Raw genomic sequence first — 22,088 nt, 5'->3', positions numbered from 1 at the left:
GATCTAGGCCAGCCAGGGATCCATCGTTGAGACCTTGTCTCAAAACCAAAACAAAACCCATTTTCCACCTTGAGTTGTTTTTCTCAGGGTGTTTTTATCACAGCAAGGGAAAAAGAAACTGAGATAGGCCCTTTGTACATGGCCCTTCCACTTGGAAGATGAGAAGCAATCTACACCTTGAGCAGGGGAGTGGCTACATGTCTTTTGGGGGTGGGGAGGATGCTATGGCATGTACAAGCAGATGCTTCAGAGCCTGTAATACTTAAGCCAAGACCACAACAAAGAATTGTATGCCCCAAGATGACAGTAACACAGAGGCTGAGAAGGGAGCATCTGCAAATGTAAATTCATTAAGGTATAAGGGACAGAAAAATAGTTGGCTCTCCCAGAAGCCTCTGCTGCTGCTCCTCAACATTCTATTATACTAGTTACACTACTGTGGTGGTTCTAATGAGAATGGGCCCCATAGGTCACATGTTTGAATATATGGCCATATGGCCCATAGGTGGTACTGTTTGGGAAGGATTAATAGGTGTGGCCTTGTTGGAGGAGATGTGCCACTGTGGATAGGCTCTAAACATTCAAAAGCTCACATTGTCCCCAGTTAGTTCTCACTCTCATTCTCTGCCTTGTGATTGTTGTTTGAACATATAAGCTCTCAGCTATTGCTCCAGTTCCATGCCTGCCTGCTGGCTGCCATCTCCACCATGATGGTCATAGACTAACTTTCTGAAGTTGTATGGTTCTGTAAGTTGCCTTGGTCATGGTGTCTCTTTGCAGCAACAGGAGAAATGCCATGACAGGTGAAGGGAGCAGAAGTGTTTAAACTTCACTTTTTACAGCTGGGCATTGTCTGTGATTCTCACCTGTTATTCCCATTCACTGGAACATAAGCCCCATGGAGTCAGTGGGATGTACTACACCTGGCCCAGAGTCAGCGTTAAGTGTTTGATGAATGAATGAGCAAATGACAGAAGGAAAGACTGGCTGACTGGAAATGTATTGCTGCTGAGAACTGTGACTGTGAGAAGACTGGCTCTCTCTTGTCCTGACCAATGGGATCCGTCCCTGCAGGACAGCTGTACGGAAGCCGAATAGGAGGGCAGAACAGGAAGGCTACAGAACTGTCCATGAGCACTCACACACTCCAGGTCTTTGGCCACGCAATTCTTTCTCCCTGGAGCAGCTCAGAGCACTGCAGAGGCTAAAGTTTGTTACTGTGACTCTTCAAGGAGAAGCCCATTAATAATCTGAAGCACAATCATGTGTGATGGTACATGCCTGTAAGCTCAGCAGTGAGAATGCCGAGGTAAAAGGCTCATGAGTTCAAGGTCAGTCTGGGCTACACAGTGAGATTCTGTCTCTAAAGCAAGCAAACAAATGTGTGCCCCAAACAGCAACAACAAATGGGCAGCTAAGCATGGTAGAACACCCCTGTAATCCCAGTCTGAGGCAGGAGGATTACTGTGAGTTCAAGGCTATCCAAGTCTACATAGCAAGACTCTGTTTCAATAAACAAAGAAACCACAAAACACGGATAGAGAGATGGCTTAGTGGTTAAGAGCACTGGTTGCTCTTCCAGAGAACCAGAGTTGGATTCCCAGCATTCATGTGGCTATAACTTCAGTCCCAGAGAATCCAACACCCTCTTCTGGCCTCTCAGACACTAGGTCTGAAAGACACTATCTACAGACATAGATGCAGATAGAAAACTCACACACATAAAAACAAAACAACACACACACACACAGAGCAGATTCCAGGGGTAGAGGTAGATGTTTTCATGCCTACTCCCTGCTGTGTCCCTTGGAAGACAGTCTGACATCACCTTTGCATCATCTCAAGCTAGATGCCTGGTGCTTGGCTGACTGACAGGATGTCATTGGTAAAGGCGGAGCAACGATGACATCAATAACACCATGGAGAGGAGCTTTAAGAGATGGAGCTGTTTCAGTGTTTACAGAAGAGACTTGTCAGTATGGCATAGCCGTGTGCCCCTTTAATCCCAGCCTGGTCTACAGAGTAAGTACCTGGGTAGCCAGGGCTACATAGAAAATCCTGTTTCAAAACAGAACAGAACAAAACAAACAAACAAACAAACAAAAAAAAAAAGGAGATCTTATTGGACCACAAACAGAAACAAGCAGCCACACTTTCTCCCTATAGAATCTGCTGGCTGTGGATTGGAGGATGACAGGTTTCCAGGATCCACTCTCTTCTCTGATGAAAGCATAGTTCTCAAGTGTCTATTCCTGTCTCCTCTCGTGACATCTGCAGGTGTCGGGCAGTGTCAAGCTCCAGTATTCCCATCACCATCTTACCACTCACAACTGTCATTCTGAACCCCAGGCCCCAGCTTCACTTCCTTTCCCTTCAGCGAATGTCCTTCAAGAACACCAGCTCTGAGGCTGCTCGGCCCTCTACACAGTGCTGGCTTCAAGGGACTCCCGGGGGGAGGGGGGGCGTTGCCATAACCCTCCTGCACAAGTCCACTTGTCTTATCCTAAGAGCAAATTCAAGTTATAGCTCCCCTCAAAAGTCCAATGCAGTGATTCATGAAATAATCGCAACACTCAGGAAGTTGAGGCAGAAGGATCACAGAGTTGAAGGCTATGCCCTATATAAAACAAGAATGAAAAGTTCTCTCAGGCCAGGTAGTGGGTGCTGCAGGCCTTTAATCTCAACCTTCGGGAGGCAGAGGCAGGCGAACCTCTGTGAGTTTGAGGCCAGCCTGGTCTACAGAGTGAGTTCCAGGACAGCCAGAGCTACACAGAGAAACCCTACCTTGAAAAACAAAAAATAAATAAATAAACAAACAAAATCCCTGTAGTCTGGGATGTAGTTCAGTGGTAAAGCCTAGCATATACAAGGCCTTATCAACCCAAAGTGCTGCATATATGCATGAATACACTAATCCATTCATTAATTAGAGATGGCTCAGCATGCTTACACACATACATGTACACCTGTACAGACACATGAACATACTGTCATACCACACACATATACAAAGAGAAAAAGAAAGAAAAAATTCTAATGTCAGGCTAGGGGCACAGTTCAGTAACAAGAGCATATGCTTAACATGAGGACAGCCCTCAACTCTGACCCCAGAAACAAACAAAAGAAAAAGTAATTCTGCTCAATGGAATCTTCCCCAAAGATGTGTAAAGGGACCTAGATCCACCTGGGAACAGATTATTGCTAGACTTGGTCAGTGTTAATTTCCTGGCTTTCATACTAATTTTATAGTTAAGAAAAATGTGAGTATTTTAGAAAACTGGTAATGAGTACAGGATCTCCTGTACTTTTTCAGAAATACTCTGCTGCTGGCTGTGGTGGTGCACGCCTTTAATTCCAGCTCTTGGGGGACAGAGGCAAGAAGATATCTGTGAGTTCAAGGCCAGTCTAATCTACAAAGCAAGTTCTAGGACAGCCAGAACTGTTACACAGGGAAACCCTGTCTTGAAAATGAAACAAAACAAATTCTGTAAACCTGAGATTATTACCAAAGAATTTACAAGAAAACAATCTATACAAATAGAATTGTGTTCACGTCTTGATTATAGTCTTTTTTTTTCCTTTTTAGAACATGGACATGGAGATTGTCAGCCTGTTGACTAATGGCTATTCTCTAACCGTGCCCCAGTTTTCCCTAGTCAACTTCTATTTTACATATTCTTCTTTCAACAGCTCAGCCTTTAGTTCCTTTCCAGCCCTGGTGGGTGGGTCTTGGTTAGACCCAGGAATGTGATGCAGTTCCTGCCACGAGATAATAATAGCAAATATTTATATAGCACACATGTGCAAGGAACTGTTCTCAGTCCTTTAAATAGAAGAACCCTGGGCTCTCACAGGACCCCATCAATCAAATACTGAGAGGTAAACTCAGTGGCTTCAGGTCACATGTCTGGCAACAGGACAGGAGACCTTCCCTAAAGGGGACCTAACACAGCTGTAGTGTTCAGTGTTCCTGGTCAAACCCAGGGTCCTCTGCATCCTAGGAAGGCCTTCGACCAGTGAAATCCATTCCATTCCTTTGAGCAGCTTTTTGTTGTGTGATTAAGACAGGCTCTGATGTAGTACATGCTGACCTCTCGAACTTGATTTACACTTGAGACTGACCCTGAACTCCTAATCTTCCTGCCCTGCCTCCCTGAGTATTGGGATTGTGAGTGCTCACCACTTAGATCAGCTTCGCTTTCTCGAAAGTCCCTTCTTTCTATAAGGAAGCTGCTTTTACTGCTCTAATCTGTTTGTGCTGTCTGGCACTCCAGCAGCCATTTTGGTACTGTGATGAAGGAGGCTCAACTGCTGAAAGCAGGGCCAGCCTGACCATCAGAATTCAATCTCAGGATCCCTTGGAGAAGAACTGACTCCCAAACATTGTCCTCTGATCTACACACATACGTTCAGATTCACAAACACTCATCTACACCAACATCACCACCACCAATAATAAAGCAGATGGCAGAGCATACGTGAAGACAACCTGTATCTCTGAAGACCTCAAGGGAGAGGGGGACAGGCTGGCTCACACCGCCACACTAGCTTTGGGGAAGATGAGGCAGAAGTGCTGTGATTTATAGTCCAACCTGGGCTACACAGGCTCTGTCAGTCACAACCAACCAAGCAACCTTGAAGTAACCAGCCTGGAGTTTCTATCCCTCTGTCTTTTGGTGTGTGTGTGTGTGTGTGTGTGTGTGTGTCTGCGTGTGTTCAGGTTAGAAGAAAAACCTTAAGTGTAATACACCTCAGGAACACTTCCCACCTCCTTTGAGACAGGGTCAGCAAGAAGACTAGTTCCTGCCTTGACTTTCCCAGGATAACAGACTGTAACCTGGAAACCTGTAACCTGAGCTAAAACTGAACCCTTTTTCCACTAAGTTACTTTTGTTCATGGTATTTTATCAGAGCAATGAAAAAGTAGGACAAAAATTTTGTTCATATGCCACTGGGTGTCACTTATTTTGTTTCTTATACCTTTAACGTCTTCTATGACCTTCCACAGTAGGATGTATTGTAATTGCTCTAGGAAAACAGAAGTCTTTCCATCTACTCTCAGCTCCTCTTCTGGGCATGCTCTATCTTCTCCATCCCAGCAAGCCTTGTCCCTTGAAGGTCAAGCCTACTTGTCACTGTTTAGTCCTTGTCCCTAAACCCCAAGACAGCAGCAGTGACAGGAGAGCATGCCAATGTCCCCTTCTTTTCCCACCCTGTCTGTTGAGGCTCTCCTCTTCATTAGGCTGGCCTAGTGCCTCTGCCTCTCAAGTTTGGGATGGGATTACAGGTGTAAGCTGCCATGGCTAGCTGACCCATTCCTGTCTAGTCTTCCCGCCTCCAGATTTCAGGTACCGCCTGTGCATTCACTGCTCCAAAGAGATGTGTCCATAAACTCCCTCATGAGTGGCCAGTCTCAGTGGCCACCCTCTTGTTGGTCACCTCCAAGTAGCTGTTCTGGGGGATTTTCCACATTGTGTGTCCAAAGCTGACCTCACCAGTCTCACATCTCACCGGTTTGCCTCTTCACCGTCCTTGTGATGCTTGATATTGACTTTCAGTTTAATGAGACTAAAATTAATTAGGAGATGAATCTCTAGACAGGTTTGTGAGGGAGTTTCTATACTGTGTTAAGAGAAGAAGGAGGTGTCATCCCCTGAACTGGAGTACGAGGCAGAAAGAAAAGGAGAAAACAAGGACTGGACACAGCAGTACATGTACTAGATTGGCCTAATGCTGCTTGTGTTTTAATATTGAGGTCCCCAAGACTGGTTACCCCAAAGATGAGAGAGTCCACACAGAAGACACTGAGTGGCCCTGACCCCAGTTAATTGTGATTGATAAATAAAGATGCCAACAGCCAATAGCTGAGCAGAAGAGACATAGGTGGGGTTGAGGTTTCAGGGGCTTGGAGAGAGAGGACCACAAGGAGGGAAGAGGAGGAAGAGGCTGCCATGGAATAGAAGAACATGCAGGAGAGGAGAAAGGTGAGCCACCATTAATTATCTGAGCCATAAAAACATGGTCCTCAGAGCTGCTCAACTGGAGCTAAGAGCAGCTAAGATGAAGGGGCTGGAAAGATGGCACAGTGGTTTAAATCATGTACTAGTCATGCAGAGGACCCAAGTTGGTTCCCAGCACAACAGCCTGCAACTCCAGGAGATCCCATACCTTCCTCTGGAATTCAGAGGCTCCTGCCCAGCCCCATACACATACGCGCATAATTAAAAATAAATAAATCTTTAAAAAAATCAGCCAAGATGAAACATAGCAAGTAAAGCTCAGGTTATCATTTAAAAAATGGATCCTAACAGCATAGAGCATAGGCAGCTGCCCAGCTACTGTGCTGCTTTAGGCAAATTAAAAATATAAAGGCTGTGTGTGTTTTTATCTGGGATCTCAGTAACCAAAGGCAGGGAAAAAGCCCTGAACCAGGATTTTTAACATTTTTTACTACAAGTATATACCTTTACTCCCAACTCTGAAGATATGAAAGCTGGTGAATCTTTATGAATTTGAGGCCAGCATGAAGCTTCATGCAGCCAAATTTACATGGTGAGATCTTGTTTCAGAGAGAGAGAGAGAGAGAGAGACAGAGAGAGAGAGAGAGACAGTCAGAGAGAGAGAAAGATAGCTCGAGAGAGGAGACACAGAGAGAGAGCCCTAAGAACTAGTATTCATCTCTCTCTGATTCCTGCTTCCTGTTTATGCACGCAGTGTGACCCCAGGCTCTGGCTGCCATACCTTCTCTGCCATGATGGTACCCTCAAACTGAGAGACCAGATAAATCTTCCTGGACCCAGTCTCCTCATCTGTAGATGACAGAAGAGAATTTACCTGCAAGGGCTTCTTTCTGATTCACTCCTTTAGTCCCAGCATTCTGGAGGCAGAGGCAGGGGAATCTCTGACTTTGATGTCTGCCTGATCTACAGAGTGAGTTCCAGGACAACCAAGGCTATAAAAAAGCCCTGTCTCAAAAAAAAAAAAAAAAAAAAAAGACTTGAAAAGAAACCGAAACCTGAAATCTTGGTGTCTTCACATGCTGGGCTAGTTTTCTTTTCCTGAGGGCCTTGTAGTCTTCTTGGTGACTGTATTGTTATCCTATTCCCCACTCATTGCTTTGGCTTTGTTTTTATAGATTTTAATGTCTTTCACTGGGACCCTTGCCACAGCCTTCCCTCCTCCACAGGAGGCTCTTTACTTGCATTCTCCTCTAGATCTTCCTAACCCACTGTGATGGTTTGTATATTGACACACTTGTTAGAGGAAATGTGTCACTCTGGGGGTGGGCTTGAAGACACTCCTCCTAGCTGCCTGAGGATACTCAGTCTGTTCCTGGCTTCCTTTGGATGAAGATGTATAACTCTCGGCTCCTCCTGCACCATGACTGTCTGGATGCTGCCATGTTCCCACCTTGATGGTACTGGACTGAACCTCTGAACCTGTAAGCCAGCCCCAAATAAATGTTGTCTTTTATAAGAGTTGCATTGGTCATGGTGTCTGTTCACAGCAGTAAATCCTAATTAAGACACCCACAAATCTAAAAGCACCCATCTCCTTTGGAAGATGCTGCAGGGCTGTTCTCTGTGGAATTCAGTCTCCAGCATGCCCTACCCACTACTCCTACATCCCTGGAGGACTCCCTACTCTCTCCTAGCTGAGGACCCAGTGACCTGACTGTAGAGAAACAGGTTTCTTGGCTACCTCTGTACCTCTTTCTGCTCCTCTGTGGAAGCAAATTTTGCCCCATTCTCCAACAAACTTCCAACTCACGACCTCCCATCCCTGGACAAGCCCTCAATTTCCTCACCAGACAAGGAGTATGCTGTGAGGAAACTAAAGACACAGACATTCAGAGTGGAGTAGGACACTGAGGAACACTGGGCTCCTAAGAGCAGGGGTTCTGGTCTGTTGATTGATAGCTGTACCCCCAGTCTGGAGACATCACCGTAAGACCCAAACTGAGTCCTATCTATTTGAGGTTCCCATGAATGAGACAAGAGATCAGGGATCAATGCAAAAGAAGAGGTTTATTAGTTTAGTGCACTGGGGTGGCCTACATCCAGAGGTCTCTGTCAGTATAGTTTTTATACACTTAGTAACAGGTAGGCTACAGCAATGGTGGCTACGCATTCAAGTATTGGTGGATTTAGTTGTCTTTTAAGTCAGCTGGCTGCTGCCAACGTGGGTTGCATCTCAGAACCTATGCTCTACATTCCAGGGCTACACAGATAAGACACTTCTCCCCAGGAAGAAGTGCTGCTTGGCGCCTGGGTTGTATATTAAGGTTCTTCCACTACATTCCAGGGGCTGCCCACATAAAGTTTCAGCACTCCTTCCTAGAGGGTGCAGGACCGCAAATGCCCTTAGTGGAAGAGGGGAGCTGTAAGACCCTCAGTGGAAGGGGAAGCTGTGAGGAGAGTGTGGGACTGGAAAAGCCCTTAGGGTCCCTCAGCACTTGGTCCTCACAGGTACTCAAACATGTGAGGAAAGAATATCAAGGTACTACACTTCCATTCCTCATTGCCATCACCACGGATCAGAATGTCACATATGTCCCACTGCAGGCCCTTCATACCCATCTACCTCAAGTAGTACAGAAACCTTGCAGGAGTCCACAAGCCCAAAGCCAGTACCTATACAACCAAGTTTGGTTTAGCAATATGGCCTCAAGCCAGTTTTCCAGTACTGCCTTCACATGCTTCCCTCAGCCAGCCCGTACTGTTTACTGGCCTGTGTCCTCTGGCCCACAGATTCTGGAGAAATCATCTTTGTTTTGTTCGAGTTTGGCTCTAATGTAGCTTTAAACCCCTTTTGTAACTAATGACAACCTTGAACCCCTGATCCTCCTGCCTCTCCTACCCAAGACTTGGAATCCCAGGAACGGCCACCCTGCCCATCTAAGAAATCCTTTAAAGTAAATTTCCTCATGTCCCAGGTGCCTCCTGCCCAGCCCACCCATGGGATATGCTATACTCCCCGGGAGGAATTAAAACTAATTAAGGCCCCAGCTTCCAATCTGGGGAAGCTAATAGACTGAAGCGTGTGCAGTTCAGACCTCAGGGAAGCTGATGTGCCTCTCCCTTCAGTCCCATTGCAGCTGAAAACAAATTGAGCTAGCTAAGGATATTGCTCAGCCCGCAGCACACCTGCCTGGCACAGAAAGGCAGTAGATTCGATCCCCAGCCCTGCAAAGTAAATAGTAAGTTTGACTTCCCTTTTGGAGGTGTTTCTGGTCACAAGTGTTCAGTCAGTACTTCATCTCCCTCTGGGGAAAGTACCACACCACAGTCAGAAGTGAACAATGGTTTGAAAGTGCTACTTTTGTACTTGAAATTATGTGGGACTCAAAAGGAACCTACCTCCCCTCAGGCAGGAACAATGCTGCATGCTTCTGCATGCTTCTTTCCTTGTACCCAACACCCCCCACCCCTATCCTCTAGCACCTTGCTCGACTATTGGAGTGTAATAAATGTTCAGTTGTGGAAAAGGAAAAACAAGAGTTTAAACTCTGCTAAGCAGAAGGCCTGCATGAGACCATTGTTATTCGTTGCCATGGCAACACAGTAAAAAAGAAGATGGCATCCTCTTTTTTAGAGATGTGCAAGCTGAGCTCAGATGAGCTAAATGACTTGCTCCATCACAGAGCCAGGAAGTACAGAGTCTGAACTCAGCTCTGGTTTTACTAGACCTGAAATCTGGTCTCTGCAATCACACTATGTTCACACCATATGGGTAGCTGGGAACCAAACCTGTACAATTACTCCAGCACCATCTGATATACTGCCTCCTAACCTTGGTAATTCACCCTGCCTCTGACGCTCTAACAAATTGGGATCAAGTTTGAGGCCAGCTTGGATTTCGTGAGTCCCTGGTTCAAAAATAAGAGGCTGAAGAAATGGTTCAGGGGCTAAAAATACTTGTTATTCTTGAAGAGAGAACCCAGGTTTGGTTCCTAGCACCCACATGGTAGCTCACAATTACCCCAGTTCCAGGGGATCTAAGGCCTTCTTTTGGCTTCTCTAAGTACCTGACGCACAAGTGGTACACATACATATGTGCAGGCAAAACATCATACACACAAAATTAAATGAATAAATCTAAATAAATGAATAAAAACATCAAACCAAACAAAACAGCACAATTCCTAAATAAAAAGTAAAACGTAACTGGGGGGTGTGCTGCACAGATGGCGAGTAATGGCGGTGGGCATGCTTCGAGTCATCAGAATAGGGGCTGGCTGCTGCTGCCTTTTGACCTGTGACTGACTTAGCTACTGGATTCTTGCTCTCAGGCTCCAGCCTTCTAACCCATATTCACAGCTCAGAGTGGCTTCTTCCTGAGGTAGGCCCATGTTTATGTTCCCCCAGTAAGGATCTCTCCCTAAGGAGAACCATAAGGTACACAGACCCAACCCTAGCCACCTGCCCAGTCTCGTGTTCGGGGCCTGACCCTCTCTCTTTGAAGTTTCTGGAACACTCAGAGGTTGTCCAGTTTCAGTGTTATCTCCATCACCTACCCACATCCTGTTCCCTAAATATAACCCTCAAGAATGGGAACTATGTGCTCACTTTCGTTCAAGTGTATACACGCACACACACATATATACACACATACACACAGAGATATATACACATACATGCACACAAACACACACACTTGCATGCATGCATACACACACACACACACACACACACTTCCCCTTCAGTTGCAAGCTCCCTTCACTATATTATCACAGAAGCTTCCTCTGAGAAGCCTCTCTAGAAGAGGTGTCCCTCTTTACATATGTTCGTTTTTCTTCAGCTTCTTTTAAAATTAACTTTGTTGTGCTTGTTTGTTTTGAGACAGGTTTTTTAAAAAAAGATTTATCTATTTGTCTATTATATATAAGTACCCTGTAGCTGTCTTCAGACACACCAGAATAGGTCATCAGATCTCATTACAGATGGTTGTGAGTCACCATGTGGTTGCTAGAATTTTAACTCAGGACTTCTAGAAGAGCAGTCAGTGCTCTTAACCACTGAGCCATTTCTTCAGCCCCCAGAGACAGGGTTTCTCTGTGTAGCCCTGGCTGTCCTGGGACTTACTCTGTAGTCCAGGTTCACCTTGAATTTAGAGACCCATCTGTTTCTGCCTCCCAAGTGTTGGCATTAAAGGTGTTTGTCACCACGGCCCAGCTTTTTGTTTGTTTGTTTTTCTTTTTCCAGACAGGGTTTCTTTGTGTGTAGCCCTGGCTGTCCTGGAACTAGTTCTATAGATGAGGCTGGTCTCAAACTCAAAGAGATTTGCCTCCTGAGTGCTAGGATTAAAGGGAGTACACCACCACTGCCCCACTAAAATTAACTTTTTATTATGGAGATTTTTTTTTCTCCCTAAAGACAGGGTTCACGGGTTGGAGAGATGGCTTAGAAATTTAGGGCAATGGCTGATCTTCCAAAAGACCTAGGTTCAGTTCCCAATACCCACATGGTAACTCATAACTGTTTGCAAATCCAGTTCCAGGAAATCTGAAACACAGATTTCCTCACACAGACAGAAATGCAGGCAAAGCACCAATGCACATAAAATAAAAATAAGTAGGTTATTTAAAAAAAAAAAAAAAAAAAAAGACAGTGCTCACTACAAGTAGCCCTAGCTGACTTAGAATGTGGTCTCTAGAACAAGCCGGCTTCAAATTTACAGAGGTTCACCTGACTTTGACTCCTGAGTGTGAGATGACAAATCTTTTAAGTTCAGACTCCATTTTAGAGAACCTGACATAAGTAACCAGGTAAACTAACAGGCTGGTACCTGACATTAGTTTTCAAGTTGCCCCCAACAAAATCTGAGCCTAGCTCCAGTCTCTAGGCTAAGACCAGCATCTCCAGGTTATTCTCCCAACAAACCTACACCCCAGGTTGCAAGCCCACCCCTGCCTAAGGACCACCAGTGCAGAGGGGAGCAGAAATTAAGATTATGATATGAGTCCCAGCACTAGCCAATGTTAAAGGCTTTCCCAATTACACGCTTACACACGTACTCCCTGCTTGTTGCTTACTATAAAAAGCCTGGCCCTGATAGATATTCGGGGCTACACCACCACCACCATAACTGTCCTGTGTGATGGTGTTTTGTTGATGGGGGGATCGAGCTAGCTGTGAGTTTCATCATATTGGCTCCTATGTATGCTTTTTGGGGATCACTAACATTTCCCTGGCACAACAAGTGCAGAGATTAAAGGTGTGTGTTACCATACCTAGTGGAGAATTAAGTTTGAAGACTGTATCTCACTGGAAACTCAGGTCCATTGCAAACTTCCAGCAATCCCCCTGTCCTAGATGTGTTGTGTATCATTACATCCTGTTATGCTGATTCTGCCTGATTCTTTTGAAGAAGCTGAGGCAGAAGGATTGCAAATTCAAGGCCTATGTGGTCTACAGATGAGTTCAAGGCCACTCTGGGCAATTTAGTGAGACCTTATCTCAAAATAACACAAACGCAGAAACAAACTGAAGCTAATCTTGGTTGTCAACACGACACGCCCAGGAAGAAGGAACTGCCATTGAGGACTTGCCACCTCAGTGCCCATTAGTGGGCTTGTCTGAGGAGCACTTCTTGATTGCTACCTGATGTAGGAGGCCCCAGCCCACTGTGGGCAGTACCATCCCTAGGCAGGTGGGCCTGGGCTGTATAAGCGAGGTAGCTGACTTTTCTGAGCTGTGGTCTTTCTGAGCATGAGAGCCAGTCAGTAAGCAGCATTCTTCACTGGCCTCTGCTCCAGTTCCTAGCCAGCTTCCTGCCTGACTTCCCTTTCCTCCCCAAGTTGCTTTTGGTGTTTTAAACAAACATCCAAAAAAAAAAAAAAAAAAAAAAAAAAAAAGAACTGAGCAACTGAGCAAGAGCTTTCACAAGCTCACTGCCTACTTCCAACGCCTCAGATCAGGGTCATTTTCAAACATTGTTGGCCATGGATCTCAACAACATACATTTTCCAGGATATCCTTCCTCCACTCTACCCAGTAGCTTTAACTAAAAAATTAATTCATTTAATCCAGGCAAAATCCAGCCTGGAAGGGGTGAGTATGAAGTGCTGCTCCTGGCGGAGGAACTACGGGCACCTGAGAGCTGAGTGAGGGAGAGTCAGTTTCCCTGAAGAATGTGTTCCTGAGACTGACCACACTCAGTGGATCACTGTGCATGCGTCTAAGGGAATGTGGGCAACACAATTCTGACCTGATAGGATTTTTGTTTGTTTGTTTTTTAAAGCAAAGAAAGTTGTTTGGGTTAGGGAAGTGAGGGTGAATCTAGGAGTGGGTGGGGTGGATTAAAATGATCAAAACACATGGAATGAAATTCTCAAAGAACTAATAAAAAGAGAGAAACCTAGTATGTGTGTGTGTATGTGTGTGTGTGTGTGTGAGAGAGAGAGAGAGAGAGAGACAGAGAGACAGAGAGACAGAGAGACAGAGATGTGTCTATGTTCCCTTGTGAGTCAGTTCTCTCCTTTACCTACCATGTGGTTCCAATTTTGGTCAAGGTTTGGTAGCAAGCCCTTTACCTGCTGAACCATGTTGGTGGCCCCTTGTGGCTTTTTAACATGAGTTTTAAACTCTGCCCAATATGAACCTCTGATAAAGCATGGATTGAAGGGGGGGGGGAGGGACTGCATTTTTAAACAAGATTTATTTATTTATTATATATAATTCAGACATACCAGAAGAAGCATCAGATCTCATTACAGATGGTGTGAGCCACCATGTGGTTGCTGAGATTTGAACTCAAGACATATGGAAGAGCAGTCAGTGCTCTTAACCACTGAGCCATTTCTCCAGCCTGGAAACTACATTTTAAACTTATATCCACACACTATACATGCATAATAAATAAACTGGAAACAAAAGTACACTGAGCCATATTTCCTGCTTTATTTAGTCTGTTTTATTATATTTGTTAATTCTGGCTGGGATCTTCTAATTGATTTTGGACATAGCATCATCAAAAGCACTGAGTGAATGAATGTTCTTCCAACTGTGTCTCAGCAAAATAGCCCCTATCGTGTTGTCAAGCATTGTTAGCCAGATCATGCCATCTAGTGGTCATGCCTGGATCTGACTGTGTATTTCTCTTACCTCGATGTCAATGGAGTGAGGGGTGCTCGTGATAAAGCAAACTAGCACAGAATGGGTCTAGGAGGCACATGCTTTTAATCCTAGCACTTAGCAGGTGCAAGGAAGAGGATGAAGAATTCAAGGCTAGTTTAGGCCAGCCTGGGTTACATGTGAGCCAGTCTCAAAAACTAAAACTCACTGGTGCAGGTTAGGCTAGGCACCTTATAGTGAGGTAAAAGATAAACCCCATAGAGTTGTTCTGTATGGTAGCCACTAACCACTTATAACTACTGAGACTTGAAGTGTAGTTAGTGTAAAACCAAGTTTTGTGCCATGTTTATCTAATTCCTTTTTGTGGGAGGAGGAAGAGACAGTGTGGGCCTGGCATAGCTGCACAGTGGAACACTTGCCTGGCATATGTGACACCCTGGCTTTAATCACCGGCTTCAGTCCCTGCACCGGGGGAAATGTGCTAAGATCAACACATCATTGAGCCTGATGTGGTCACAGGATTGTCAGAGGCAGCTGGGAGCTGGTGGGTAGGAATTTGGTAAACACTAGGAACACAGTACAGGCCTGATAAGGCGGGGCTAAGCCAGTGAATGTTGACTCTTCTCAGAGAGTGAATTTCTTAGAGATATACAAAGAATGTTACAGGGAGCTTCCTGTTTGGGAGGCTGAGGTAGGGGACAAGCAAAAGGTAAAAGAAGTCATTCATAGCATAGGAGCAGGAGATGGGTGAGCGGTAGGGTAGGGAAACCGGATCTTGAACCCACCAAGCAGGCCTGATGGTGAGTCACTGGGTAAGCGTCCTCCAGACCTGTAACAAGGGACTTTTCAACTCTGCCCCAAGGACTTAACAACTACTATTTTTAATCCTTACAAACACATTCTATTATTACCTTTCTTTATACAGACACAACCACCAAGGCACAGAGTAGTTAAGGATGGGCCCCAAGGTCCCACAGCCACCAATGGTTATAACTTGGAGTTGGCTAGTGACTCCCCTGGGGCCTCAGCTTACAGCTGGCTCTCGGGTCTGGAGGGAAACATCTCCTCCTGGGATTTGCACCCTTTTTTCACAAGCACCTCAGAAGATCCCGAAGGTCGGAGGAGATGGACAGGGTCCCTTGGCACTGGCTGTGCCTTGTTGGGTGGCAGACAAGTTCCAGCTTCCGTATTCCACAACTCACTCCCATTTCTAGTTGGGTTTGTTTACAAAGCACCACAGGACTGTTCTTTTGTATAAATGGAATAACCTAATGCTTCCGGTAGCCAGAGCTGGAAAAAGCAGTACCTTCGGATCAGTTCACTTGCAGCCACAGAGGAGCCAGGTCTAAGCCCTGCAGGCCAAGGCTGGGGCAAACATCCCCCTCCCCTCCTGGGAAGAACTCTCCAGTCTTCCTTGTCCCTATTCTCTCTCTTCCTCATACTCTACCTTCCCACCCCCTTTTGAGGCAGGGACTCGTGTAACTCACACTGATCTAGAACACACAATGCAGCCACAGATGACCTTGGGTTATGGAATCTCTTGCCTTGATGTGCTGGGGTTAGAGCCTAGGGCTTCTTGTGTGCCAGGCCAGCACTCTACCAACATAGCCACACATCCTCTATGTTTCCTTCTTCAGAGCTTCAGTAGCTCAGGCTGGCTTTGAACATTTGATCCTTCTGTTTTAGCATTGCTAGTACTAGGGATTACCACTGTGTACAGCCCACTGTTTCTTTAGGAAAGTGATAAGTAAAGCTTTATTAACAATAATGTTAATTTTTATGGTTCTATTATGTAGCTCTGGCTGTCCTGGAACTCAGTACGTAGACCAGGTTGGCCTTGAACTCATAGAGATCTGCCTGTCTCTGCTTCCCAAGTATACAATAACATTAATTTCTAACTTAAACCTTATTTTTATTTTTTGTCTTGTTTTTGAGACAAAAATCTTACCATGTAGCCTTGGCTGTCCTGGAATCTGTTATGAAGACTAGGCTGGCCTTGAACTAATAGAGAGCTACCTGTATATGCTTACTGAGTATAAGAATTAAAAGTATGCAACATTACACCTACCCAAAAAAATCCAATATTTTATTAACAGGATTTTTCCACATTTCTTTTCAAGATGGATTGACTTCTACCAACTGGTTTTAACATCAAATGCTCATTGTTTCCTTACTAGGATGCACATTTTCACCTAAATTGTCCCCAATGTTCAAACCCCTTCCTTCCCTCTAGTCTGTCTGTCTTTCTTTCTTTTTCTTCCTTTCTTTTTTCCTTTCTTTACCTTACCACCACAAGGCTTCTCTGTGTAGCTCGGCTGCTTGGAACTTGCTTTTTGGACCATGTTGGCTTCAAACTCAGAGATCTGCCAGGATTAAATGTATTCTTTTGTGAAGAAAACACAAGGCTCATTTGCAGGAGGAAGAACCTTTGTCTTCCCTCCACCCACATCTTTTTTGTCCTCTTATATCATTCACACTAGTCTTCCCCATCCCATCTAAGAGCTGCAGGACATTTCTGGTCCTACAGGGGATGGGTCAGGGCCAGGCAATGGAGAGGAATGAGACTTTATCTCTAGTACAGGGAAAAGGCCCTGTGAAGAAGGTCACTTTCTGTGAGGAAGCTGATAAGACAGAGCAAAGCCCCACAGGGAAGGAAAACTCCCGGAAAGCTGCTTAGGCAGTCATGGAAGCAATGGAAGGAATTTTGGAGTCTGCAGCCAGGCTGGAGGGGAGCAAAGTCATGCAGACCCAGCCTCCCATTTCTTACTGCTGTCAGGTTCCTTGGATCCTCCCCTTCCCATCAGCCCTTTTGGCTTACTCCCATTCAGGAAAGACACTTCAGCCTGGTATCTCTTGCTCTCCACCCCTTCCTGACTTGACTTTCTGTTCCAGTAGGATTGTCAGAGAAATGCTAGACACCCAAGTTTGAATTCTAGATAAATAATGAATACTATTTTTAGAGCAAATATTCCAAAACATTGTCTCAGACAGTGGGGTCATACTTATACAAAATAGTTATTTTTGAGTCTTTGTTTCTTTATTTTGAGATAGTCTGCTACATAGCCAGGTCTTGGCGTGAACTGGCTATGTGGCATAGGATGACCTTGAACTCCTTGACTTTTTCTGCCTCCATTTGCTGAGATTACAGATGTGGGTCACCTACCTAACTCTCCATCAGTGACTTTTAACCAAGGGTCTTGCTTTTCCAAAGCTGAATGGATGCCTTTCTGCAGGGCACAGCCAAGGCCCCACTAGTTGGTTTCCTTATGTAGAGGAGGCTAGTACATACATTAGACAGGGTCTATCTGTGTGTAGCCTTGGCTTTCCTGGAACTCTCTATGTAGATCAAGCTGGCCTTGGAACTCAGTGAGAGATCCACCTGTCCCTGCCTCCTGAGTACTGGGATTAAAGGTATAGGCTGCAAAAATCACCTAGGATTCTATCCCTGTAGCAACAAGGAGACCAAGATTGAGCAATAGATCTATGCTTTCTCTGGTGAGTTCTTTTTGAGGAAGGAGATTTCTTAAAAGGAGGCCTTATGCAACAAGGCAGGTCCAGGATTAAAATGAAGTCTATTATTGGATAAGAAGAAAGGGTGGGGGGGGGGGAGTCTAGAAAGGAGAAGAGGAGGAGGAGAAGATTCAACATAGAAGACAAAGGTGATCTGTGCAGCTGTGAGTACTTTCTAAGGGATGGATTTCTACAGATCAGTTTATCTTATCTAAGTGGGTGGTTTATATTTGTGTCAATTGGTTGTAAGCTTTTTGTGTGGAGGGATTGTGGATTGAGAATTTAACAGATAAATCTGTTTGATAAGTTATTGATTGTTGAGTCATATTTTTACAGGGCTGTGGGGAATGTGAGTTAATTTCTCAACTAGTAGAGAAGCAGCTGGGTAGGAAGCAGCCAGGGTAGGCATAGTAGACCTCCTGGGTCAAAGGAAGCTGGGTCTGCAAGTATTTGGGGGTGGCATGGAGCCGCTGAGATAAAGATACCCCGAAGTACCATGTGGCCCTACTGGTGCCAGCACTAGAGCAGGATAAAAGGTTACCCCATAGTTAATACTTACTGCAACAGGGGTCTATAGGCAGTGGGAACTGGGAGTACACCGAAGGGTTGGGTTGTCAGTGGAGATAGCCCAGGCCTCCATTTAAATTATACCTTGCTATACAAATACACATACATACTGCATATGTGAATAGGGTGTGAGTGTGCGCATGTTAGTCAATTTATTTTATTTTATTGTGTGTGGTGGTATATGTTTGTGTGTGTTTGGGTGGGGTCCACTTACCTGATCAATATCCAGTGTCTTTCTCTATTATTCTACACAAGCACACACACTTATTTTTTGAGACCTATTTCATTGTTTTGGCCTGTCTCTGAGAGACCAAATCTTTTGGGTTCAGACTCCATCTTAGAGAACCTGACCTAAGGTTGAACTCAAGTTAACTAACAGGCTGGTATCTAGCACCAGTTTCCAGGTTACTCCTAACAAATTTGCACCTGTAGGTTACAAGTCTGCCCCTGGAACTTCACTTCCTAACAACCACCAATCCATAGAAAAGCAGAAGTTAAGTTTGTGGTTTAACTCCCAACACCAGCCAATTATGTTAAAGGCCATAATGACCCCCAATCAGATGTATGGCAAGCTAGATACCTCCTTCTTGTCTCTATAAATGCGTGCCTGAAAATGGGCTCGGAGCCCCACCTGTGGCCCAAGCTCCAGCTTGAATAAAGAGAGCCTAATACAAGGTTTCAGCACCTTGGTGGTCTTTTTGAGGTTCATGAATGTTTCCTGGCACAGCATCTTCATAATGAGCAATGGAATTTGTGATGGTTTGTATGTGTTCTGCCCAGGGAGTGGCAGGATTAGAAGGTGTGGCCTTGAGTAGGTGTGTCACTGTGGGCGTGGGCTTATGACCCTCACCCTAGCTACGTGGAAGTCAGTCTTCCACTAGAAGCCCTTAGATGATGACACACTGAACCTCTGAATCTGTAAGCCAGACCCATCTTGTAAATGCTGTCCTTTACAAGACTATTCACAGTAATAAAACCCTAAGACAGAAGTCTAGGCATGTGCTACTCCACCTGGTTTTTATGTGGCTGCTGGTGATCTAAACTCAGGTTTTCCTGCTTGTTCAGGAAGCACTTCACTGACATAATCCTTTAATGTGTTTTTAAAGTTTACTCCAGGGTAGGAAGATGGCACAGTTGGTAGAGAGCTTGCTATACAAACATGAGGGTCCTGAGGAGGTATAGACAGGCCCTTGGGATGAACTGGCTAGGCAGCCTAGCCTACCTGGCAAGCTCTTGCCTAACTGTTGCTCTTGGAAAGGGTGGGATGTGCCAGGAGACATAAAGATTTGAGTAGGAACTCCCATAGCTGTTCCTGAGGGCTCAGCCTCCACCCGACTCAATTTCTAGCTGTATTTTCTTATTGTGTTCTGGAGAAATGGCTCAGCGGTTAAAAGCATTGGCTGTTCTTCCAGAGGTCCTGAGTTCAATTCCCAGTAACCACATGGTGGCTCACAACCATCTGTAATGGAATCTAATGAAGACAGCGACAATGTACTTCATAAAACAAATCTCACTCTGCTCCCTGTCCACCCAAAAGGTCAAAGTGTGCCTGATGTGGTACACACACCTGTAATGTGGACATTCGAGCACTTGGGAGGATAGAGGACTGTGAGTCCTGTCAGACAGAGAAGATGTCATGTGGGAAGCAGTCACCCACGCACCTACATGAACCCACACAAAATAAAAACATGTAATTTAAAACAAGGTACAAAAGGGGGAAGTTGCTGCTCATGGTAATGTGTGACTTTAATTCCAGTACTTGGAAAGCCTAGTCTACATAATGAGTTCCAGGACAACCAGAATTACATAGTGAGGTCATGTCTCTGAAGAAAACAAAAAGGTAACAAAATTAAAAGAGGAAAGTGTCTGACTGGAGAGATGACTCAGCAGTTAAGGGCACTGGCTGCTCTTCCAGAGGCCTTGAGTTCAATTCCCAGCAACCGTGGTGGCTCACAACCATCTGTAATGGGATCTGATGCCCTCTTGCATGCAGGTGTATATTCAGATAGAGTACTCATAAACGTAAAAATTAAAGGGGGTCATGTTAACAAGCTTTGGAAAACACTTAGAGGTGACTCTGATTTATAGCTATTTCCACAAGATAAGCAAGAGATAAGTTAATGTAGGTATGCCCCCACCCAGCAGCCTCTGTGCTCAGCAGAACCTGGACTTTGGAACCACACAAATCCAGGCAGCTGTTCCATAGAAAATAGAACTGCTACTGACTTTTTTTTTTTTTTTTTTTTTTTTTTTTTTTTTTTTTGAGATAGGGTCTCACCATAGCCCTGGCTGGCCCATTACTTGCTATGTAGACTAGGCTATCCTCAAACTTAAAAAGATCCGCCTGCCTCTAACTTCTGATTGCTGGAGTTAAAGGCATATACCACCATACCTGGCCAACTGAACTTAAAACAAAACCCAAACCCTTTCAAATCTCATTAATTTAATGTGTGTGTGTGTGTGTGTGTGTGTGTGTGTGTGTGTGTGTGATCATAAGACAACTTGCAGTCTATTCTCCCCTTCAGAAACAAGGGTTCAGGGATTGATCTCAGGTAGTGAGGATTGGTGCCAAGTGCCTTTACCCACACAGCCACCCTGCCAACTCCCGAGACCGATTCTTACCTGGAGTGTGGACTGACCTCAGACACTCCTGGCTCAGCCTGACTTCTGCTGCTGCACTTTTGTGAGTGATTATCGGTAGGACAACAGGAGCTAAGTTCCCAGTCTAACATCAAATTGTACACCACCATGTGGAACTGAGACCACACCGTACAGAAGTACAGAAATGCACCACATAATGAGATCAAACAGGGACCGAATATATGATGCTGGGCCAACAAAAAAATCATTATTTTGTTTTGAGGTAGAGGTCCCTTATAGAGCCCCGGCTGGCCTTAGACTTGCTGTGTAGCTGAGAATAATCTTGATCCTTCTGCTTCTTCTTCTGAATAGAAGTTCCTAGAAAGAAGTTGCATGCTCACCTGAGCCTTTGAGCAGGCTGATTAAGAGACTAGAATTCCAGTGACAGTGTAGAGGGTGGAATGTTTGTCAGTCCAGAGCCTAATTACAATTCATCTTGGGTTATCTTCAGCCCCTAAGTAGTCATTTCTTGCCTACCTTTGTGTCTGACCTAACATTCAGTGACTAACAGATAAAATCCTCTATCAACCCAAAGGCTGAGTATCATCAGACAACCTCTGAGTCCTGTAGCTGAGATGTCTCCATTTTGCTATAACTGCCTACTTAGTTTTTCTAATAGTCCATTTGAAAAATGCCTCAACTTACTTTTTTTTTTTTTTTGGTTCTGCCAATATAACTTAGTGTGGTTGTGCACACCTTTAATCCCACTCAAGAGGGAGAGGTAGGCAGGTCTCTCTGGAAGTTCCAGGATAGCCTAGTCTACATATTGAATTCCAAGCTAGCCAGAGTTACAGGGTGAGACCCTTAAAACAAAAACAAAAACAAATCAAGCCATCCCTATGGTGATTTGAACATACTTGCCCAGGGAGTGACACTAGGAAGTCTGGCCTTGTTAGAGTAGGTGTGGCCTTGTTGGAGGAAGTGTGTCACTGTGGGACGGGTTTTAAGACCCTCCTCCTAGCTGCCTGGAAACCAATCTTGAATCTTCTCTTAGAGACTTTCAGATGAAGCTATAGAATTCTCAGCAGCTGCTGTACTGCCTGGATGCTGTTATGTTCCTACCTTGATGAGAATGGACTGAACCTCTGAACCTGTAAGCCAGCCCCAATTAAATGTTGTCCTTATAAGACTTGCCTTGGTCATGGTGTCTGTTTACAGCAGTAAAAGCCTAGAACAACTCCCAACCCCCCCAAACCTCACCAAAAGATTACCGTGTTGGAACAGACTTTTGGATGGCTACATTTTGTGCTCCTCTCAACCTCTCTGGGGTAAGTTATTTTATTGTTAACATTCCCC

Source organism: Micromys minutus (assembly GCF_963924665.1).
Source record: "Micromys minutus genome assembly, chromosome: 19".
NCBI classification, from domain to species: domain Eukaryota; kingdom Metazoa; phylum Chordata; class Mammalia; order Rodentia; family Muridae; genus Micromys; species Micromys minutus.
The sequence above is the reverse complement of the archived record's forward strand: the minus strand, read 5'-3'. Positions refer to the sequence as shown.